The following is a 21,359-nucleotide window of genomic DNA, read 5'->3' on the forward strand; positions in this document are numbered from 1 at the left end:
GATTTCTTTGGTCATCTTCATCTTCCCATTCCTCCACTTCCAAGCTGCTAGTGTTTTTTTTTTCCTTCATGCTTACCAGAATCAATTTTATTGAATTTAATAGGGGATATAGAATGCTTGTCCTAGATCTGGAAAACTTATCTTTGTGAGTTCAAATCTGGCCTTAGATGCTTACTAGTTGTGTGATCCTGGGTAAGTCTCTTAACTCTGTCTCAGTTTTCTCATCTGTAAAAAATGAGCTAGAGAAGTAAATGACAAACCATTTTGGGATTTCTGCCAAGAATATTCCAAATGTGATCTTGAAAAGTCAGATACAATTAAAACAACTGAACAGCAATATATCTAAGCTTTTTCTAGTTTGGAGAAAAAGAAGTCCAGAAATGACAGATTTCCATGTCTTCTGTTAAAGTTCTTGGCCCCAAGTTGATTTGACATAGCAATCATAATATGTTAAAATATAGTTTTGAGCTAACATTCTGGAAGTATTCTATTCCTTTCTGCTCCATTCACTTAAGTACTTATAAATTCAAAAAAGAATACAATGTCCTCATGTGGATCATGGCACCAGGCACCCCAGGTGGGAGGGAAGAAAAAAGTCAGATTTGGTTGTGACACTCCACTTCACAGGAAGATCTTTGTTCTTTTGACTTTCCTAAAGAGAAAAGTCTGAAAACAGTTTTCTTCTGGAAAAATTTCTCACTATTTCTAGAGAAACTTAAAAGGTTTTTAATATGCTTTCACACATTCTCCCTTTTGTGCAAAAATGAGATCTCAAAATTAGTAAGTATACAATTTGAAACATACTCTATACTTACTAATTTTGAGATCTCATTTTTGCACTTACCAGAAGCAAGATACATAACTCAAGTTGCTCCAAAATATGGATCAATATATCTGTGATTTACTTTTTCAAATGGTAGCAAAATAGTAAGATGGCAAAGGACATTCTTAATTCTGTGATTATGTGCCAAATGGTATATTAGAGCTGAGACATTACCTTGAATTGAGTACAGAAAACATTTTATCCAGTGATATTCCAGAAGGAGGATTCTGAATTCGTGATTGTATTTTCCCTATGTAACTATCTTGGGCTTGTAACTGCTATTATCTCAAGTACTATAACTACATCTCAGAATTTTGTGCACACTGCAACTAGTTAGTTTTAAAAGTCAGTCCATTGATTCCCGATTTGATACCTTGAGTATCAAATATCTTGACTTATTCCAGGAGCACTTACTGTTCTGTACACCCCTCAATGAGTGGGTGGGAGAGATTGAGCCTTGCCATTGAAGGTTCATTGTGTTTCTCTTGAAAATTTGCTTTTGCTTTGCAGGTTGTCTTGTTTATCTGTTCATGTGCTTGTTGTTTTACCATTAAAATGTAAAATCTTTGAGGGCAGGTACTGCTTGGCTTTTTTTTTTTGTATCTAATTCAGTGCCTAATAAAAACTCAGTTTTCTCATACATAGCTTTCTTTAGGACGTGACTTATAGTGCCTTGTTCTTCTCCTCTCTGGTATTTATTTTTTCAATTTTAAGAAGTCTCCCACAGCATGCTGGGCCTTCTCCAGGTGTCCAGATCCATATCTGATCTTTGGACCTTGGGGTGGATCATTTCTACCTACCTCTGATCTTGGCTCTAGAGTAGAACTGGTGACTTTGCATAGCCTTTCCTCACTTAAATCCTATTCACTTGAGTATTATGGCATCACCTCCCTGACACTTTGGTCTTCTAGAAGAATGAAGGACAATGTGCTTCTTTTTTATATATAGCCCTTAAAGGTACTTTACTTTGCTGTTGAGAAAACTGACCCAGAGGAGTTAAATGACTTGATGACTTGTTCTTGGGTCCCAGAAAATCCAATTCAGGATTAGATTGCTAACCTTTTTTTTTTTTTTGGCAAGGCAATGGGGCTAAGTGACTTGTCCAAGGTCACGCCCCTAGGTAAGGCCACACAGCTAGGTAATTATTAAGTGTCTGACATCAGATTTGAACCCAGGTCCTCCTGACTCCAGGGCCGGTGCTTTATGCACTGTGCCACCTAGCCACCCCCCTAGGTAATTATTTAATGTCTGAGTTTGGATTTGAACTCAGGTCCTCCTGACTCCAGGGCTGGTACTCTATCCATTATGCCATCTAACTGCCTGATTACTGACTTTCTTATCTCCAAGTTCTATCTACCAGCTAGCATTTTTTATTTAATTTTTTAATATTACCTTCATTTCTCAGTGTATAGCCTTTTCCTCCCCGAAAAATCCAACCCTTATAACAAAGAATAAAAAAGAGAGGGAGTTGAATCAGTATAGGAAAATTGATCAATACATCAACCAAGTCTGACAATATAGTAGTCTAAGCCCTAGCCCCTTATCTCTGCAAAAATGGAAGGGTGATGTCTTATACATCTTCTTTGGGCCACGCTTGATCTTTATAATTTCACATTATTCAATTTAAATTGTTTTATTATTCTTTCCATTTACATTGTTGTAGTCATTGTGTGTATTGTTTCCTTGGTTCTAATTACTTTCCTTTGCATCTGCTCATGGAAGTCTTCATATTCATTGTATTATTTTTTCTTTGATATAAATTTTTAAAAATTAATATTTTCTTTTTTGATTGACTAAATTTCACCTAACATTTCTGTCTGTCCACCATATCAGAGTGATTTTTAAAAGAAAACAAGAAAAAGGAGAGAAAAAATTTAGCAAAACCAATCCATTCATCAAAAAACTCTGAAACTACATGTCAGTGTTATATACCATACTTTTTCTTTGCAGCTTTGTAATTTCACTTTTATTTATTTTTTGTTCTCATTTTATGATTTAAGCTTATCACCTTTCTCTTGGGAGTTGGATAGCATCCTTTATCTTCATTTTCTGGAATTATGGTTCTTCCTTATTCTTAAACCTTTCAAAGTTATTTTCTTCAAGTTTTTGTTATTGTATAGATTGTACTGGTTCTGCTCACTTTACTTTGCTGTCATTTCATATAGTCTTGTCATTACATTCATAGATAGGTTAGCTAGGTGGCGCAGTGGATCAAGTCCTGGGTATGGAGTCAGGAAGACCAGAGTTCGAATGTGGTTGCTGGCGGGTTCTTAACTGGACACCAGCCTGGGGTGGATCATTTTTGTCTACATCTGTCTCAGTTTTCTCACTATAAAGTGGGCATAACAATAACATTCTCAGAGGCTAATATGAAATATAATATGAAAATATTTGTAAAGCTTTTTCTAAGCCTCGAAGCACTGTGTAATGCTGTTATTATTGTAATACACCATAATTTGTTTGTCTATTGCCCATTGGATATCTCCTTAGAGTCCAGTTTTTTCCTCCTATACAGAAAAAAATTGTTAAAAAAATATTTTGGGGGTGCAGTTAGGTGGCACAGTGGATAGAGTACCAGTCCTGGAGTCAGGAGGACCTGGGTTCAAATCTGGGCTCAGACACTTAATAATTACCTAGCTGTGTGGCCTTGGGCAGGCCACTTAATCCCATTGCCTTGCAAAAACCTAAAGTAAAAAATATTTTTGTACTTTTGGGTTTAAGTAGTTTTATTGCTGAGTCAAATGGCATAAACACTTTAGTGACTTTTTTTTTAGCATAGTTCTAAATTGCTGGACCAATTCACAGTCCAATAATTCCAATAATCTGGATATCTGTGTATCTTTTTTTCTGAAAACCCTCCAACAATTGTAATTGCCCTTTTTTATGATCTTAGTCAGTTTCCTGGGTCTCATGTGGAACCTGAGAATTCTTTGATTTGAATTTCTCTTATTATTAGGAATTTGGGACTTTTTATATAACTATAGCTTAGATTTCTTCCTTTGAAAACTACCTGTCCTTATTCTTTGACCATTTTCTATTGAGGAATTGCTCTTGTAGAAATGCTAGCCTTAATAGAAAATAATATTACAATAGAAAGTAGGCAGTGAAATGGCTTAATAGAGTGCTGGACTTATTGTCAGGAAGACCTGGGTGCAAATCCATCTTCAGATACTCACTAGCTATATGACCCTGGACAAGTAACTTAACCTCTGTTTGCCTTAATCCACTGAAGAAGGAAACAGCAAATCATTCCATTATCTTTGCCAAGAAAACCCTATACAGAATTCTAGAGGATGGATGACTGAACTACTGAACAATAACAGAAAGAATATGAATGATTGGTTGAATTTCAAGCCCAGTTTCCTTCCCTAGCTGGCTGTTTGACCATGTTATAAGTCCTTTCTCCTTTTATGGCTCAGGTTCTCCTCCCTAAAGTGAATGTTCTAATTTCTATCTTACTCTAATTTACTAATTAAGAGAATCAATATAACAATGAATTTGAAAGAAGCTTTGAAAAGCAGAATCCCCCATACAAATGTAAAGCAGTTCTGACCTGAGTGACCTTCTCTGCTTTGATCTTATTAGGCAAGCTCTATGTAAATCAATAGTACTATCATTCAGAATGATGATTGATTGATTCATTCCATTAACATTATGCATTATGATGGAATGCATACATTGTATTCTGTGGAGGACTCTAGTCTTGGGTGAAACCTAAAAGTTAAAGACAATTTCTGACCTCTAAGGGATAATTGTCTAATCTGGAGACTAACTCTTCTTGTAGTTGCTGGGATGAGGGACATTATGTCCTTTTGCTCTGGTTTATCTCTAACTACATTATAAATTTGGGTGATAAACTGTGGGATTTGGAACTTTGTTGAGAAGGTTAGACTTAAATCTTAGATTCTTAGAAACACTTCTAGTAAATTTCTCCAAGGATTCCTTAAATTGTTCCTTACCTATATCACTGCAATTAAAAGAAATCTTTGCTGTCTTAGTTGGAAAATAGTGATTCTTCAAATCCCTCTCAACTTCCCTTCTTGTATTTTTCAACCTTCTTGATAGGAAAAGTTATTTGATGGGTCTAGCCCAAGTTGCTCCAATCTGTCAGCCAGCAAGCACTTAATTTAGCCAGGCCTTATGCCAATCCCTGGGTATAGGAAGACAAAGAAGGAAATGATTTGTATGCAAAAAGAATTTAAGCTCAATGGGTAAGTCAACAAGGACATATATGAGTTTGTATAAATGAATAAATACAAAGTAGTTTAAGACAGGAAGGCTTCTTCTGGGTGGTTCTTGAGCTTCATTTTTAAGAAAGGAGGGACCTTGAGGCACAGAGAAAGGAGTGGGATAGTCAGCAAAGAACAGACAAGGAGGCTCCTGACCTAGACCTGGGGTGTGGGCTGGGGAGTGTGTGTGCTGGGGCAGGCTTAGACTGAAATGTTTAGCTGTTTGCTGTTCTGTTATTCAGAATTGAAATGGAAAGCACATGTTTAATTCCATTCTTCTCAATTTCCCTTCATTTAAGTTCAGCAAACATTTTGTGTGCTTGGGGGATATAGTATTTAAAAGATGAAAAATGATAGTTTGGTCCCTCTCAAAGAACTCAGTCAATTCTTATCCTCTGTAGAGTAACTCTTTTAGTTATCTCTCAACTTCTCTGTCTCTCTGTCTTTCTGTCTCTGTCTGTCTCTCTCTCTCTCTCTTTCTCTCTCTCTCTCTCTCTCAAGGTTTTTGCAAGGCAAATGGGATTAAGTGGCCTGCCCAAGGTCACACAACCAGGTAATTATTAAGTGTCTGAGGTCGGATTTAAACTCTGGTACTCCTGACTCCAGGGCATGTGCCCTATTTACTGCGCCACCTAGCCATCCCTTTTCTTCTCTTTTCAGTGAGCATTTATTATCTCCCATGTGCCAGTGCAGTCTTTGGTCTCAAGGAATTTACAGTCTACTGAAGGAGAAAAGAGATAGGTAAACAGGAAAGGTTGCTTGAAATGGCACAGGTTTTATATAGAAAACAGTTGTAGGCAAGGGTAGGAACAGGGTAAGAATTAAGAACTGGAAGGTACCCTGGACTTTATCAGCTTAAAACTGCTTCTTCTAAGCATCCCAGGCTGTTGTATGTACACCATGATGTGTATTAGATTGTAATCTTCATGAAAACAAGAGCTGGGTCATGTTTACTTACAGAATGAAGAAATGGAAAAAGAACTAGAAGAATTCAATTCCGCAAACGTTTGTTAAGTAAGGTGCTTTGAATTCTCATCCTCCCCCCCCCCCCCGCCCCCAGGAGGTTAGAGAACCCACCCACTTCTTATGTGGTCCAAAGGAGAAAGAATTGATCTTCAAGTCAGGGAGACCCCGAGTTTAAATGGTGTTTTAGACATTTCCTAACCCTGTGATCTTGAACATCAGATTCCTCATCTGTAAAATGGGGATATTACTCAAAAGACAAAGAAAGAGTAAGTATAAAGTTTGTCTTATTCTGCTAAAGTGAATTGTCATTTCTTTTTCCATATCTGAATCATTTCTGCAAATTTTACTTTTCTTTAGATTCTCCCACAATTGTTCTAGGTTATAAGGAATTTCATTGATCTCAATGGGATTTTTCTGATATGCTATTTAAAAATTTTTTCAAAGCATAGGTCTAACATGTCATTTCATTACTTTAAAACCTTTTTAGTAGCTCCCTTTTTTTTTTTTTTAAGGTTTTTGCAAGGCAATGGGATTAAGTGGCTTGCCCAAGGCCATACAGCTAGGTAATTATTAAGTGTCTGAGGTCAGATTTGAACTGAGGTTCTCCTGACTCCAGGGCGGGTGCTCTATCCACTGTGCCACCTAGCTGCCCCAGTAGCTCCCTATTTTCTTTAGGACAAATGACTTCTTTCCTTCTTCCAGCATTAACATTGCTTGTCTATATACTTTACATTTCAGCCAAACCTTGACCACCACCAGAACTCAATATTCTGTACTCTGGCATCTATCTATACCTTAAACTTGGAATAGATTTGTTTCTCCTCCTTTATTTCAGAATCATTATTAGGGCTTTTCTCTAGCCCAGGGGCTTTCTTCTTTTGTGAACCTTTCCTGATGCCTTTAGGTATTTCTATTGTTCCTGGGCTACTTCTGCTGATCTCTAGCTTCTTTCTCTCAGAACCTTGTTTTACAAGTTGAGTGCAAGAACACCCTCCTCCTCTTAAGCCTGCCCCTAGTCCTTGTGCTGTAGAGAAGATCAGGGTCTTGTTTTGTCTTTGTATGCCTAGAATCTAGCCAATTGCCTTGCTTAATAAATGCAGATTAAATTGTATTCTCCAGGGCTTTCCTGGGAGGGGATGCTGGTGAAGTTTTTTGTTGTTGTTGTTTTTGACATCTCTTATCTTGCCGGAAAACATCCTAGCTCCTTTTATTTTTACTTGTTGCTTATATTGGCCTAATGGCAACAGCAGTGAATCTGATGTCTGAGGAAGTGGATTAAACCCACTTGGTCTACCTCTTGAGGCAAGTCACTTTCCCTCTCTGAAGCCCAAGTGTACTCATTTATCTTTTGACCTCAAAGGTCCTCTCTAGATTTAAATCCTAGACCTAAGCCCCTATTCCTATTCCTGTTCACTGCTCTACTTTCTCTTGTTAAGAGACAACATTGGTTGGCTAATAGAAGTTATTATCTCTGAAAGCAGCTGAGCTTTTTCGTCAGGAGTTACTGGATTAGAGATATTCCCTGACTTTAACTACTTTCTTTTTTTTAGTAAAGAAAATATTGTCACATAGTCTAGAGAAGAGAGGGAAAACTTATCCAGTTTTCTGTGTAATGGGTTGATGTTTGTGAAGGGGAGAAAGAGATAACAGCTTTTAGACTCTTTGAAGATTAACTTAAAAAATTGGGTCATAGGGAGCAGTCAGCCTATAGTTCAAATTTATCCAACCCTTTGGCATTTTATCTAGGCTAAGGCTGAAGCAATCAATTCTCCTGTTTGTGATGCTAAACACTTAGTGAATGGCTTATTGGGAAAACTAAACCCTGTAAAGACTGACCATTCATTCCTGAATTTTTATCCCAAGCTTTCTATGACTAGTGTGACTGTAAATCTTTTGGAAATGTAGTCAGAGATCATGTTACTTCTGGCTAAGTAATGTATGCTGAAGTTTCCTTGGGAAGTCCAGATTTCCCTTCCCTTCTTTCTAGATCCAGTTTCTCAGCTAAGTGCTTCTAAGAATAGCGATAGGAATTGAGCTTGTGATTTCATCAAAATAGGGTGCTCCCAGTTCAGGTTGGCATCTTTTCTGCAATTTGTAATTGTCTGCAGAAGTGATCTTCAAACTTTTTTGACCATATAACCCTCTCAGCAAGAAAAATTTTTAGCATTCATCTCATATAAATTGCAGATATGTACTATTATACAAAAGTAGAAATAAAAATCAGATGATATAATTATAAAATAATATTTTAACCTTGAGTCACTAGGAAGTCATGAAATTTATTGAGTAGTGGGGTAAATAACATGATCAGACTTGTGTTTTAGGAAAGTCACTTCAACAGCTGGTTGTGTGGAGAATTCATTAGAGTGGGGAGAGTCTGAGGTAGTGGAGAAGACCAGTTAAGGAAGTTCTTCAGTACTGTAGTCCAGATGGGAGGTGATAAGAACCTGAACTAGAGTAATGTCTTTGCTGGAAAAGAAACTGATAAGAGAATTATTGTGTAGATTAAAGGAATATTTGATAACTGAGTGAATTCTAGGATGATGATAAGGAAGGAGTCAAGATGGCAACTTCCTTAGGCTAAAAATGAAATGATAAGGTTAGATGAAGTTTAATTCTCTAGGATCTTACCAGAACCCATGGGTGGGTGGCATTGCAAATGCCAACAACAGAACTAACTGAATAAGCAAGATTTATGGAATTTTGACAAAGGATCATAAAATTTTGGTGGCCAACTAATCAGGTTACACATTTGTACATAAAGGTGTCATTGATTACTTTATGATTTTCTAACCCATCCATAAGATCTGTCCCATGTCAGAACTGATAAAGTCTCTTTTTCTGACATGATATTTTATAGTGTTATTAGATATGATATAGACATATAAAACATTGGAGTTTCTTCCTTCTCAAAATGTTATAAGGACAAGAATTTATTCAGGTTCTCATTTAGATATCCAGAACAGACTCCTGCCTTTTCAGGATGGTCCTTTATTGATTATTTACTCAGCAATTAGAGGGGTATTAATGCTTAAACTTGGAATAGATTTCACACAGAAAGAGCCTCCCTTCAGATTTATATCTAGAGACCCAGATCTTGTGGAGGGGCAGAGGTAAATAGTCCAAACTTACAGAATTCAGAGGTTTGATGGAACAATTTTTGTTCAGAAATATAGTTCAGAAATAATTAATTAAATTAAAGAATTAAATTAATATCAGATTAGACAGCACCAACTTGGATAACTAAAAGGCTAGTATTGCCCTCCACAGAAATAGGGAAATTCAAAAAAGAAGTGGGTTTGGAGGGGGAAACAACTTAAGAATATCCTGGGATGGGTATTGTAAACTGTCTGTGCCTGCTCTTCCTATTTGACTTGATCTGTCCTGCTGAAAAAGGAAAAGGCAGGGCTCTTACTCACTGATCTGCCTTAGAGTAAGGACCCCATTTCTGAGAGGAGTGAAGGATGGGATTTGGTAGAGCGTAGTATGAATAAAAAACTCAACCACTCAACCACCACCACTGGGGGATGGGAGTCATTTTCCCCACTTGTCTTGTTGGAGAGATGTGACTGATCTTCCCATCCTCGGATTGGTTGGTCACACATCCTGTGGAGGCCAATTGTAACCCCTTACATCCCTACTCTGCAGCCCTGAGAGATTCAGTGATTTGCCTAGGGCCTCCCAGTCTTTCTGTGGTCTTTCTGGCTCCAAGGTCCCTCTTTATCTTCTCCAGAAGATAATGCTTGCCTAACTAAGCCTACAGAGTTTTCCCACTATCTCCAGCACTAGTGTCTGGCCTAATCCTCATATTCTTATAAAATGTTCTTACAGAAGTGACATCCTGAATCCATTTAGGACAGTTACTTATTTTCCATCTTCAGTTTTTTTCTTTGTTACTGGTTCTTTGGATGCATTCCTGTCTGTTCTCCATAAATGAGGAACTCTGAAGAGAGCCCATATCTCCTTTTTTTTCCTGAGGTTCTCAGAAAGGGTAAGGTCATAGATGATTTCTCTAACAAAGAGAAATTTAACTCATCTCCTGCTTATAATTGAATGTCATCCATACCTCAACTCTGAGTTCACATGAGCCTGGTTATTCTTGTCTGGGCTGGTTTGGGTTACCAGAAACCTGGAGTATTTTCCTCTTTGAGAAGGGAAAGGTCTCTTTTTTTCTTTTGATTTAAATTTTATTTTAATGGGTTTTTTTTCACTTTTACTTTTTTGTTATGTTTTGTTTGTTTGGGACATAGCCCTTCAAGCACCAAGTAGACAGTGTAGTTGTGTGGTGGGGGTGAGTAGGAGTGCCAGGCTCACATGGGAGGTCTGGACCTTCATAAAGGAGCACGATATAATATTTTCCCACGTGTAAGACAAACCTTAATTTAGGGGGCCTGAAATTTGAAAAAAAATGTGTTACATAAAGTTATTGAACTCAAGTTTTATTCAACATAAAATTCATACAACTCCTCATCACTGTCAAAACTCCCATCCATTAGTTTGCCCTTATTTGTGTTTAGGAGAGGCTCTGACCCCTATCCTGCCTGTGTTCTGGTCTGGTTGACCACAAGCACTCCCTGGGCAGGTCTGGGGCGTGGACACATGCTTAGTCCATTCCCTTTCATGAACCTGAAGCATCAATTGTGTCCTCCTTTGAAATCAGTCACTTCCTTTTCATCAGTAGTTCTTCTTGCCTCATGTTGAACCCTCTTTGTGGACACAGGAATTCCAGTCACCCTATGCTCTTGAATCCATCTCTTCAAATCCCTCTCTGACTCAGGCCATTTGTCTGCTTTACCTCTCCTGGCCTTCTTCTACCCTGGCGTTTTTAGTAGGGTTTCTTCTTCCCCTAGCCAGTCTCCCATTGTGTTCTCAGTAGCAGGAGGATCAAACTGAGGTTTAGCAGGATGATTTCCATTCACTTTTGCAAACTGGATCACTTGGAACTTGAATTCAGCACTGTATGAAAATCTTTTCTGAGCCATTTCTGGGCAGAAAATGGCAAAATGTAGCTTAATATACCGGTAACAAATGTGAAACAAAGAGCACAAAGACAACAAGCATGAAAAAGCAGGAAATGCAAGTAAAAAAAAATCTATAACTACTGTATAAGACGCTCCCAGTTTTTAGACCCAAATTTTTCAAAAAAGGGTGTATCTTATACATGGGGAAATATGGTACTTATGTTTCTGACCCTTGAATTCCATTCCTTGCCTTTTCCCAGATTGTCCTCTCTTCTTGTCCTCCCTTTTACTCTCAGAAACCTTATTGAAATTTAGGGAGCATTTCAGATATCTCTTCTCCAGGTAGCCTTTCTTAATTCTCCTGGCTTGTAGAGATTGCATCTGTCCCTAAGACAAGCTAAGCTAAGATAGTTTTTTCTTGTAAAAGTTAAGGAATAGGGGGCAGCTAGGTGGCGTAGTGGATAAAGCACCGGCCCTGGAGTCAGGAGTACCTGGGTTCAAATCCGATCTCAGACACTTAATAATTACCTAGCTGTGTGGCCTTGGGCAAGCCACTTAACCCCATTTGCCTTGCAAAAACTTAAAAAAAAAGTTAAGGAATAGGTTTGACATGCTCAGACTCAATTTAAGAAAATCACTTTGATGCTGAATGGAGAATGGATTGGAGTGGGGAGAGACTTTAAACAGGTATATCCACCAACAGGTAATTGCAGTCATCAAGGTATGAGGTGGGGAGGGTCTGTATTAGAATGGTGGCTGTATCAGAGGAGGAGAGAAGGACATGTAGCCAAGAGATGATGCAAAGGTGTAATCAATAGGCCTTGACATCAGCTTGGATGTGGGGGATGAGAAATAATTGAAGAGTCTGGAGTAACTCCTTGGTGTGGGTGGTGGTGGTGGAGAGGATGGTTTTAGTGGCCATAATGAGTCTACTAGACTGCCAGTTAGAGATGTGTGTAAGGTAATGGAAGAAGCAAAATTAGAGTTCAGCATAGTTTGGAGCAGGATGGATAGATAGTTTTGGGAATCATCATCACAAAAATAGTAATTAAAACCATGGGAGCTAATGAGATCACCAAGTAGTATAGAAAGAGAAGAAAAGAGGGCCCAAGACAGAACCCTGAGGGACACCTTGGGTTAGTAGGCATAATCTGGAAGATGATCCAGCAAGGAAGACTGAGGAGTGACCAGATAGGTAGGAAGAGGACCAGGACAGAGTAGTATCCTGAAACCCTAGAGAAAAAAGAATATCAAGGAGAGTGTGATCAACAGTGTCAAAGACTGCAGAAAGATGGAGGATTGAGAAAATATCACTGAATTTGACAACTAAGATAAGGTTGGAAGCCAGATTTTTAAGGAGTTAAGAAGAGAGTGAGAGGAGAGAGGGTATAGGCATCTATTGTAGAGGAGGACCTTTTCAAAGAGTTTAGCTACAAAGGGCATGCATAGTGGGAAGGGAAGGATAAAGTGAAGGGTTTTTTTGTGTTAGAAAAGACATGGGCATGTTTATAGGCAATTGAGAATGAATAAGTAGAAAGGGAAAGACTGAAAAAAATAAATGAAAGACATATATAATTGGTATCTTATTGTTTGCCTTCTTAATGAGTAGGGTAACTGAAGGGAGGGAGAAAATGCAGAACTCAAAATTTAAAAGCAATGAATGTTAAAAATCAATAAATCTCTGGCCTCAGACACTTAATAATTACCTAGCTGTGTGGCCTTGGGCAAGCCACTTAACCCCATTTGCCTTTCAAAAAATCTAAAAGAAAAAATCAATAAATCATAAACATTTATTTATTGATTTTTTTATTTATTGATTTTTTTTGTTAGTTTACAAGTCTGTATTCAGTCAGTGTCAATTCTTTCTCTGGAGGCAGATAGTGTGCTTCATCATTAGTTCTTTGGGATTTTCTTAGATCATTGTATTGCTGAAAAAAGCTAAATCATTCATAGTTTATTGAACAATATGTATTTTTTAGTGTGTACAATGTTCTATTCTCTTCATTATGCATCAGTTCATTTAAGTTTTTCCAGGTTTTTTCTGAAATCATCCTATTTGTCATTTCTTACAGCACAATATTATTCCAATATAATCACTTCCCATTTGGTAGGCATTTGATTTCCAATTCTTAGCCATCACAAAATGAGTTGCTATAAATCATAATTTTATTTTTTAAAAAGTGAAAGAGTGGGAATGGGGGGCTCTGTTAGAGGAGATGGACTGAAATGGGATTACTTGAACAAGATCAGTAATAATTCAGCACTTCAACTGATTTTGGACATTGATGGCCTTAGTGGAATTGACTCCCCACTGACCTGATCTTTGCCTGACTGCCAAGCTCCCACTATTGTGCTTGTCTCTTGATAATTGGTATGGCCTTCTTCTCTGGAGAAATATGATTAAAGATACAGATGAAGAGAAGTTACAAAGTACAGAAATCAACCTCTCATGGGAATCCTGCTCTTTTTGCAGAAGGACTATTTTGACCTCTTAAGGGAGAGGGACAATCTTTTTCTTTTGCCAGAATCTCAGAATTTGCTCTGTCAGCCTCTCTCTGTAAATCATTTCTCAAGACCTAAGGATATTTATAGAGACTAAGTGAGAAATCACCTTCTCCCAGGAAGCATACTTATCAGAGTGTTTTTCTATGTTCTATTTCTCTAGCAGAATGTAAGTTTCCTGAGGGTAGGGACTGTAATGTGGTATTCCTAGTATAGTTGATGTTTGTACTTAGTATTTAATAAATGTTTATAAGAGAAGAAGAAAGCAAAGTCTTAGGAAGGAAAAACATTTTCTTACTTCAGAGATCAAGGGAGGTTTCATGGAGTAAGCCATCTTTGAACCAGACATGAGCCTAGGGAAAAAGGTGGATGAAGGCATGGGAGTGAGATTACCTAGGATGTGTAAAGGAACAAGTAAATCATCCAGTTTGGCTGGTGTAGAAATATTTAGTGGGGAGCAGGCATGAAAGGGGCTCCTCAAATTGTAGGTTAAGGAATTTAAATTTTATTTAGTAAACAGTAAGGAACCATTTAAAAATCTTAAATAGAGGGGCGGCTAGGTGGCACAGTGGATAAAGCACTGGCCCTGGAGTCAGGAGTCCCTGGGTTCAAATCCGGTCTCAGACACTTAATAATGACCTAGCTGTGTGACACGGCCTTGGGCAAGCCACTTAACCCCACTGCCTTGCAAAAAAAAAAATTACAATAAACCAAGTGGGAATGATCCAGTTGAAAATAAGCCTCTTGAGAACAAGGCCTGTCTTCCATCTTTATCTTTTTAACTCCAGTACCTAGTTAGTATACTCTCTTTCAAATAGCAAAGTCTCAATAAATATTTATAGAATTTAGTAGTAAGAAGGGTCTCTTCTAGAGGAGTAGCAGTGGGAATGGAGAAGAAAAGTTCAATAAGGGGGCAGCAATGGATAGAGCACTGGCCTTGGAGTCAGGAGTACCTGAGTTCAAATCCAGCCTCAGCCACTTAATAACTACCTAGCTGTGTGGCCTTGGGCAAGTCATGAAGTTGCCTTAAATTTGCCTTAAATTAGAAAAAAAAAAAAAAGGATAGACCTGATAGACAATAATCCCCAAAGCTCACACTTTAAAAAAGAAAGGACGAATAAGAGAAGTCTTGTGGAAGTTTTTGATATGACAGATGAGAATGAGGAAAGACACAAATACAATATCAAATTTGGGGGACAGAGTAAGTAACAGAGAAAAACTTAGTTTGTGACATGTGGAATCTGAGGTGACAAGAATATATCCTGATAAAGAGGTATTGTAAAAACAGTTTCTGAGTTCAGGAACAGAAATAAAGATTTTAGAACCATTTGCAGAGAGGTAATGGTCCAAGCTGTAGAAGTGAATGAAACTGTCAAAGCAGAGTGTAGAAAGAGAAGGGAAGATTCAGAGAATCATAGGCTTAACTAAGGTTACACAGGATTGGAAAGGAGAGGAGGAAGAAAGAGTGAACTTTGGATAACATCCACCTTAGGGTCTCAAAGAGTCATTAGAAATAATAGAGATATAGGGGCAGCTAGGTGGTGTAGTGGATAAAACACTGGCCTTGGAGTCAGGAGTACCTGGGTTCAAATCTGGTCTCAGACACTTAATAATTACCTAGCCGTGTGGCCTTGGGCAAGCCACTTAACCCCATTTGCCCTGCAAAAAACCTAAAATAAATAAACAAACAAACAAATAAATAAAAATCTTAAATACAGGAGGCTATATCACAACTGGTCATAAAGCAGATTAATTGGTCATTTGAGTGAGAAGGAAGGAATTGGGAAAAGTCGTGATGTAGGATGGTGACTTGCTTAGTCCAACTTCCCTTTGGAAAGAATGCCAGCAGTCACAGTCCCCAACCCTAAATCTTTGTGCTTAGTACAGAATGTTGCTTCTGCTAGCAATTCCAGCCCCCTAAGGTCATATCTTCTGTTATCCAGGTAGCATTTATCAAGCACCTGCTAGGCACAGGCGCAGCAGTTATCAAAAATGGTCTACAGTGGCTTCCTTTGTTTTCTTAATCCCCAGTAATATAGTCTCTGCCTCTGTCATTCTAATAAACTCCTTTACTCTTGAAGGTCTCCAGTAATACCGTTGCCAAGTAAATGACCTGTTCTTAGTTCTCATTTTTTGGCCTCTGCAACTTTTTGTACTGTTGACCTTGAAATACTTTTCCCGTGACTTCATCGAACCCTATCTTCTTAAAAGTTTTCCAACTACCTTTTAAACACTTCTTTTTCTGTATTCTTTGCTGCCTCTTCTCTCTCCTTTCAGCTCCACTGGTGGACATTTATTTGCTGAAGCTTTTGGTCCCCTCCCACTTTCCCCTACCTTTCTTCTTGGTGAATTGATCCTGAATCATAGCTTCATTATAGCTCTTGTAGCTCTCAAATCCACATTTTGAGTTTCATTATTTCACTAAATACATTTTTCTTTTTTGTCATATTAGCCTCTCATGGTTTTTTAGACACTCTGTTGGCCTTCCTTCTCCAAAGACTATATATCTCTATTATTTCTTTTTTTTTTTTTTCCAAGGCAATGGGGTTAAGTGGCTTGCCCAAGGCCACACGGCTAGGTAATTATTAAGTGTCTGAGACCAGATTTGAACCCAGGTACTCCTGACTCCAAGGCCAGTGTTTTATCCACTACACCACCTAGCTGCCCCTATATCTCTATTATTTCTAATGACTCTTTGAGACCCTAAGGTGGATGTTATCCAAAGTTCACTCTTTCTTCCTCCTCTCCTTTCCAATCCTGTGTAACCTTAGTTAAGCCTATGATTCTCTGAATCTTCCCTTCTCTTTCTACACTCTGCTTTGACAGTTTCATTCACTTCTACAGCTTGGACCATTACCTCTCTGCAAATGGTTCTAAAATCTTTATTTCTGTTTCTGAACTCAGAAACTGTTTTTACAATACCTCTTTATCAGGATATATTCTTGTCACCTCAGATTCCACATGTCACAAACTAAGTTTTTCTCTGTTACTTACTCTGTCCCCCAAATTTGATATTGTATTTGTGTCTTTCCTCATTCTCATCTGTCATATCAAAAACTTCCACAAGACTTCTCTTATTCGTCCTTTCTTTTTTAAAGTGTGAGCTTTGGGGATTATTGTCTATCAGGTCTATCCTTTTTTTTTTTTTTCTAATTTAAGGCAAATTTAAGGCAACTTCATGACTTGTCCAAGGCCACACAGCTAGGTAGTTATTAAGTGGCTGAGGCTGGATTTGAACTCAGGTACTCCTGACTCCAAGGCCAGTGCTCTATCCATTGCTGCCCCCTTATTGAACTTTTCTTCTCCATTCCCACTGCTACTCCTCTAGAAGAGACCCTTCTTACTACTAAATTCTATAAATATTTATTGAGACTTTGCTATTTGAAAGAGAGTATACTAACTAGGTACTGGAGTTAAAAAGATAAAGATGGAAGACAGGCCTTGTTCTCAAGAGGCTTATTTTCAACTGGATCATTCCCACTTGGTTTATTGTAATTTTTTTTTTTGCAAGGCAGTGGGGTTAAGTGGCTTGCCCAAGGCCGTGTCACACAGTTAGGTCATTATTAAGTGTCTGAGACCGGATTTGAACCCAGGGACTCCTGACTCCAGGGCCAGTGCTTTATCCACTGCGCCACCTAGCCGCTCTTATATATGATTTTAAGCTCCTATTTCTTTCCCTTTGTATCCCACTCTCCAATGGAAAAAAAAAACTAGGAAAACAAAATCCTTGTTAACAGATATACATTGTCAAGGAAAATAAAATAAATTTCCAAGTTAGCCATGTTGAAAAATGTATATCTCTGGGCCACTAGTTGGGCAAGCCATTTAACCCTGTTGCCTTGTAAAAATAAAAAAAAATGTATATCTCATTTTGCATGTTGGGTCTTTCACTTCCTTTTCAGGATTAGGGTAGGATATTTCATTATAAATATCCTGGAGTCATGGTTGGCCATTTAATTTTATTATCAGAGTCCTTACTTTACACTCCTTATTCATATAGCTAATCTTATATCTATGCTTAAAACTCTGCCTGTTGTCTGCTGAGTAATGATTAAACTACTTATCTGTAATTCATAACCTTCTGCAGTCATTGAAATCTTCCTCATTCAACTTTTGCCTTTTCTAAGACCATCCCCCCCCCCCCCAACAAACTCCCTTCTGGATATACCGTGTTTACATGTATACTATATTTTCCCACCTCACACTTTGTTCATACTATTCATTATGCCTTTAATGATCATTTCTTATCTGTGGGATTTCTCTGTATTCCTTAAAAGCCCAACTTAAAAATGGAATTATCTTCATGACCCTTTTTGGTTCCCCTGACCTGTAAAACTCTTCCCTCGAGTTCTCAGGTAGTATTTTGTACATTTTTTATATATTAATATAGATATTTGGTATTATAGTAACATATGTGTAGGACATATAGGCAGGGAGCCATCTTATCTAAACTTTGTGTCTCTTCTAGTACATATGATAGTTTCCTATACAGTAGAAATAAAAATACTTGTTGAATTGAATTGGCTCTTGATCACTTGTCTGTGTTATAGGAGATGTAATATAGATGTAAGATTGTCAGTCTAACTCTCATGGGACTGAGTACCCTGAAAACTATTCTTAAAGGTTCTTGGTATGCTGTAGGCCTGTACTTGTTTTGGGTCAGATCAGTCTGATGATTTGGGTTTGGGAATGGAACAAAATAAGACAGTTTGGCCAGTTAATGTTTTGCAAAAGAAAGTTTACTTAACAATAGCATGGAAAGGGTATTCAGCAAAGCTATAGCATTATTTCACTTGAATGAAGCTCCTATCAGTCTTGTATAGGGAAGTGTACCAGGTCAGGAGGGTATGTTGATTCTCATGGCAGACCAGAAAGTCTGTCAAACCTAATGAGTTCTGATTCATTTTGAGTTGCCCCTCTCTACCTTCCTTCCTTCCTTCCTTCCTTCCTTCCTTCCTTCCTTCCTTCCTTCCTTCCTTCCATCCATCCATCCATCTATCCATCTGTCTTAGGTAACTGGCTAGCTATGTCAGTAGTCCAAGCCTTAATTTATCGGACCATGTGCCTTTTTTTTTTTTAGGGTTTTGCAAGGCAAATGGGGTTAAGTGGCTTGCCCAAGGCCACACAGCTAGGTAATTATTAAGTGTCTGAGACCGGATTTGAACCCAGGTACTCCTGACTCCAGGACTGGTGCTTTATCTACTGCGCCACCTAGCCTCCCCTTGGACCATGTGTCTTGATGACAGTTTAATTTTTTTTTTTGAGAAAACTATTGTTGCCTGTGTGACTTGGCTCAATATAGTAGATCTAGCTAAGCTTAGATGTTATGCTAGAAAAATTTTAGATTATGAGCCCCCACTGGTATGTTTACTTTTAATAGATTGAACTTGTTTTGTTTTTTAAAAGCAATCATTATGCTTTTTACTTGGCATTTTTCCCTCTATTCCCTCATTTCAGATACTTGATAAGGAAGTCCCTTGTCAAGTGATTTTATATTATTCACCTTCTTGCACTCTGATCCAGCCAAACAGGTCTTTCTGCTATTCCATTTCCCATGTCTCTTCTTTTAAACTGAATTGTTTCTCTTCCCCTCCCTTCTACAGGAAACCTCTCCTGATTATCCCAGCTTCTCATTCCCTATATCCAAAAATGACTTGGTATTTATTTTATATGTGCATGTTTGTGTTTATGTTGTTTCTCTTTATAGAATATAAGCTCCTTGGGGGAAAGTAATGTTCTGTTTTTCTTTGTATCCTCAGTGCCTATTGTGTTATCTAGCTCCTGGTACAGACCTGAGAAAGGCTGGTTGATTGAATGATTAAATGATTGAATGATTAGCCAGAAGACATGATGTTCTCACCCAAAGGCATTTAGTGAAATGGCAGAGTAAGGACAATGGCAACAAAACATCTTTTACATAATCTTGGAATGCAATCTATAAAAACACAGAATTAGTGGGAAGAATGGACACACACACACACACACACACACCCAGAGTACAGGCCCACATGGTTTTTGCTTTTCCTGGGATGTCTTCATGAACTCCTGGGCACCATAGAGATGTGGGACTCCACTGCTAGCAATACCTGGTATACCTTGTCCTAGGGAAGATCAAGGATGTTCTGTTGTCTCCTCCCCCTCCCCCACCCATGCACTCTAGAACATCAGGGAAACAGGGAAGATCAGAGCTCTCTCAGGAGAGCTCTTCTTCCAGAATTGATTCTCTCTTCTCCACCAGAAATTGTTCTCACAGATGAATCTTTAGCTGCCAGAGATGACCCTCTCAATTTACTGTAGAGCTATTTGGCTTGATTTCTAAGGCCAGCAGGGTTCTAGCTGATACTTCTCCCAACCAATGTCAAATTACCTATAATTATATCAAGGGGTTGGAAGAACTTCCTCCTTTATACCTTTTAAAGGAGCAGATATCATAAGCTTTTTAAATATTTTTTTATAAGCTGTGAATGGACCAATTCCACTTTCTCACCATTTACAGTCTAGAAATAAGTCACTCAGAATATGAACTGCTCAACACTTCACACCCTTTACATGGATTTTGGTGTGCCCACATGGGTTGTCTAAATATATAGACGAGGCTTGTGGGTGGCATAGATAGACATGTGATCTGGGGTCTGACCCACTTCTCCAGAGGAAAGCCTAGGAGAACCAAACAGGAGCAGAGTCAAGGGCATGCCTGCAGCTTCAGCATCCTAGCTGGGGAAGGAGCTGTAGAAAGGCCCCAGGCATGCCACCTACACTAGGCCCTCTCTCCTGTCTGTGAGAGGGATATTAAGCTAGAATTCTTTCTGTCTACCTGATTAAAATATTGGTATTCTGGGGAATGACAGGTTCATAATAAAAGCTGCTTCCCTGGTTGTTGTTAAGGGGAATTGGGGGGTTGGAAGGTGGGAGCATCCTCAGACATAAGCTTGTTTAGTCCCTTCCCACCAAATGCTGGTTTACACAAAATACTATTACAAGTAGTGTCTAGTGTGAGTAAACCCATTTACTCAAGCAAAACAGGAAACAGAAGTTGGCTAAGTTATGCCTATTAGGAACCCCCCCCCCCCCAAGCCAATACACCAGAATCATTGAGCTGGAGGCAGGGTGAGCTCTCCCTCCAGCCAAAGTGAGAGGTCCAGTCTCAGCCCAGGCTCCATGGAAGCTGCCTGGGAGGCAGGGTCATCTTGAGGAGCCAGCTTGGCTCCCCTACATGTCTGCCCCTTCTAGAACCAGATCAGCAGTTCCTGCCACCACTCTGCAGGGGGGCCTTTTGCTCAGAACCTTCTCTTTCATTCAGAGGTCACCTCTTCTGCATAGCAGCAGAATGGAAAAATACAACTCCAGGCTTGGGTGAAGTGGTACACAAAGATCACTAGGATGCCTTCAGAGCAGGAAAAGAGCGATTCTCCCCCACCCCTTTAAAAAAAAAAAGCATAAATATGATGACTCCTCATCTGAAAAGGGAAAATCTTAACACCTGTTAATCAACAAGCATTTATTTAGGGGTGCTTGTGTGCCAGGAACAAGTTGAGTGTTAAAGATACAAGGAGAAGTATCCTCTTGCATTATGAAGTATTCTCAGCAAGGGTACAGGGGTCCTCTGATCAACTCACATTGCACAAAAAAATAATTTATTGGAGAGCATTTCTGCTCATGCCTGATATGGGGAGAACCAGGTCAGTTATCAAATTTTTCTGGTCACTGAGATCCAACGTGAGTAGATGCAAGGAAGTCCAGAATCTCCATTTCCTCTCAGTTGTTTTCTTTGGTACCCCTGATTTATGTCAGATGCTTTCAGTCCTCTTTTTTTATGGTGGGGCCACAAGTTTCTTTCAAAACCTTCACATCGAAATTAAAATAAACTACTGTCCTTCT

General features: G+C 38.6%; 1 protein-coding gene across 3 annotated transcripts in view; it reads left to right on the forward strand.

Annotated features, from left to right (window-relative positions):
* Nucleotides 1-21,359, forward strand: part of CSAD (cysteine sulfinic acid decarboxylase) — a 35,272-nt gene that overhangs the window by 2,085 nt on the left and 11,828 nt on the right. The window lies entirely within an intron of this gene.

The sequence above is a fragment of the Macrotis lagotis genome, chromosome 2 (assembly GCF_037893015.1).
Source record: "Macrotis lagotis isolate mMagLag1 chromosome 2, bilby.v1.9.chrom.fasta, whole genome shotgun sequence".
Taxonomy (NCBI): Eukaryota; Metazoa; Chordata; class Mammalia; order Peramelemorphia; family Peramelidae; genus Macrotis; species Macrotis lagotis.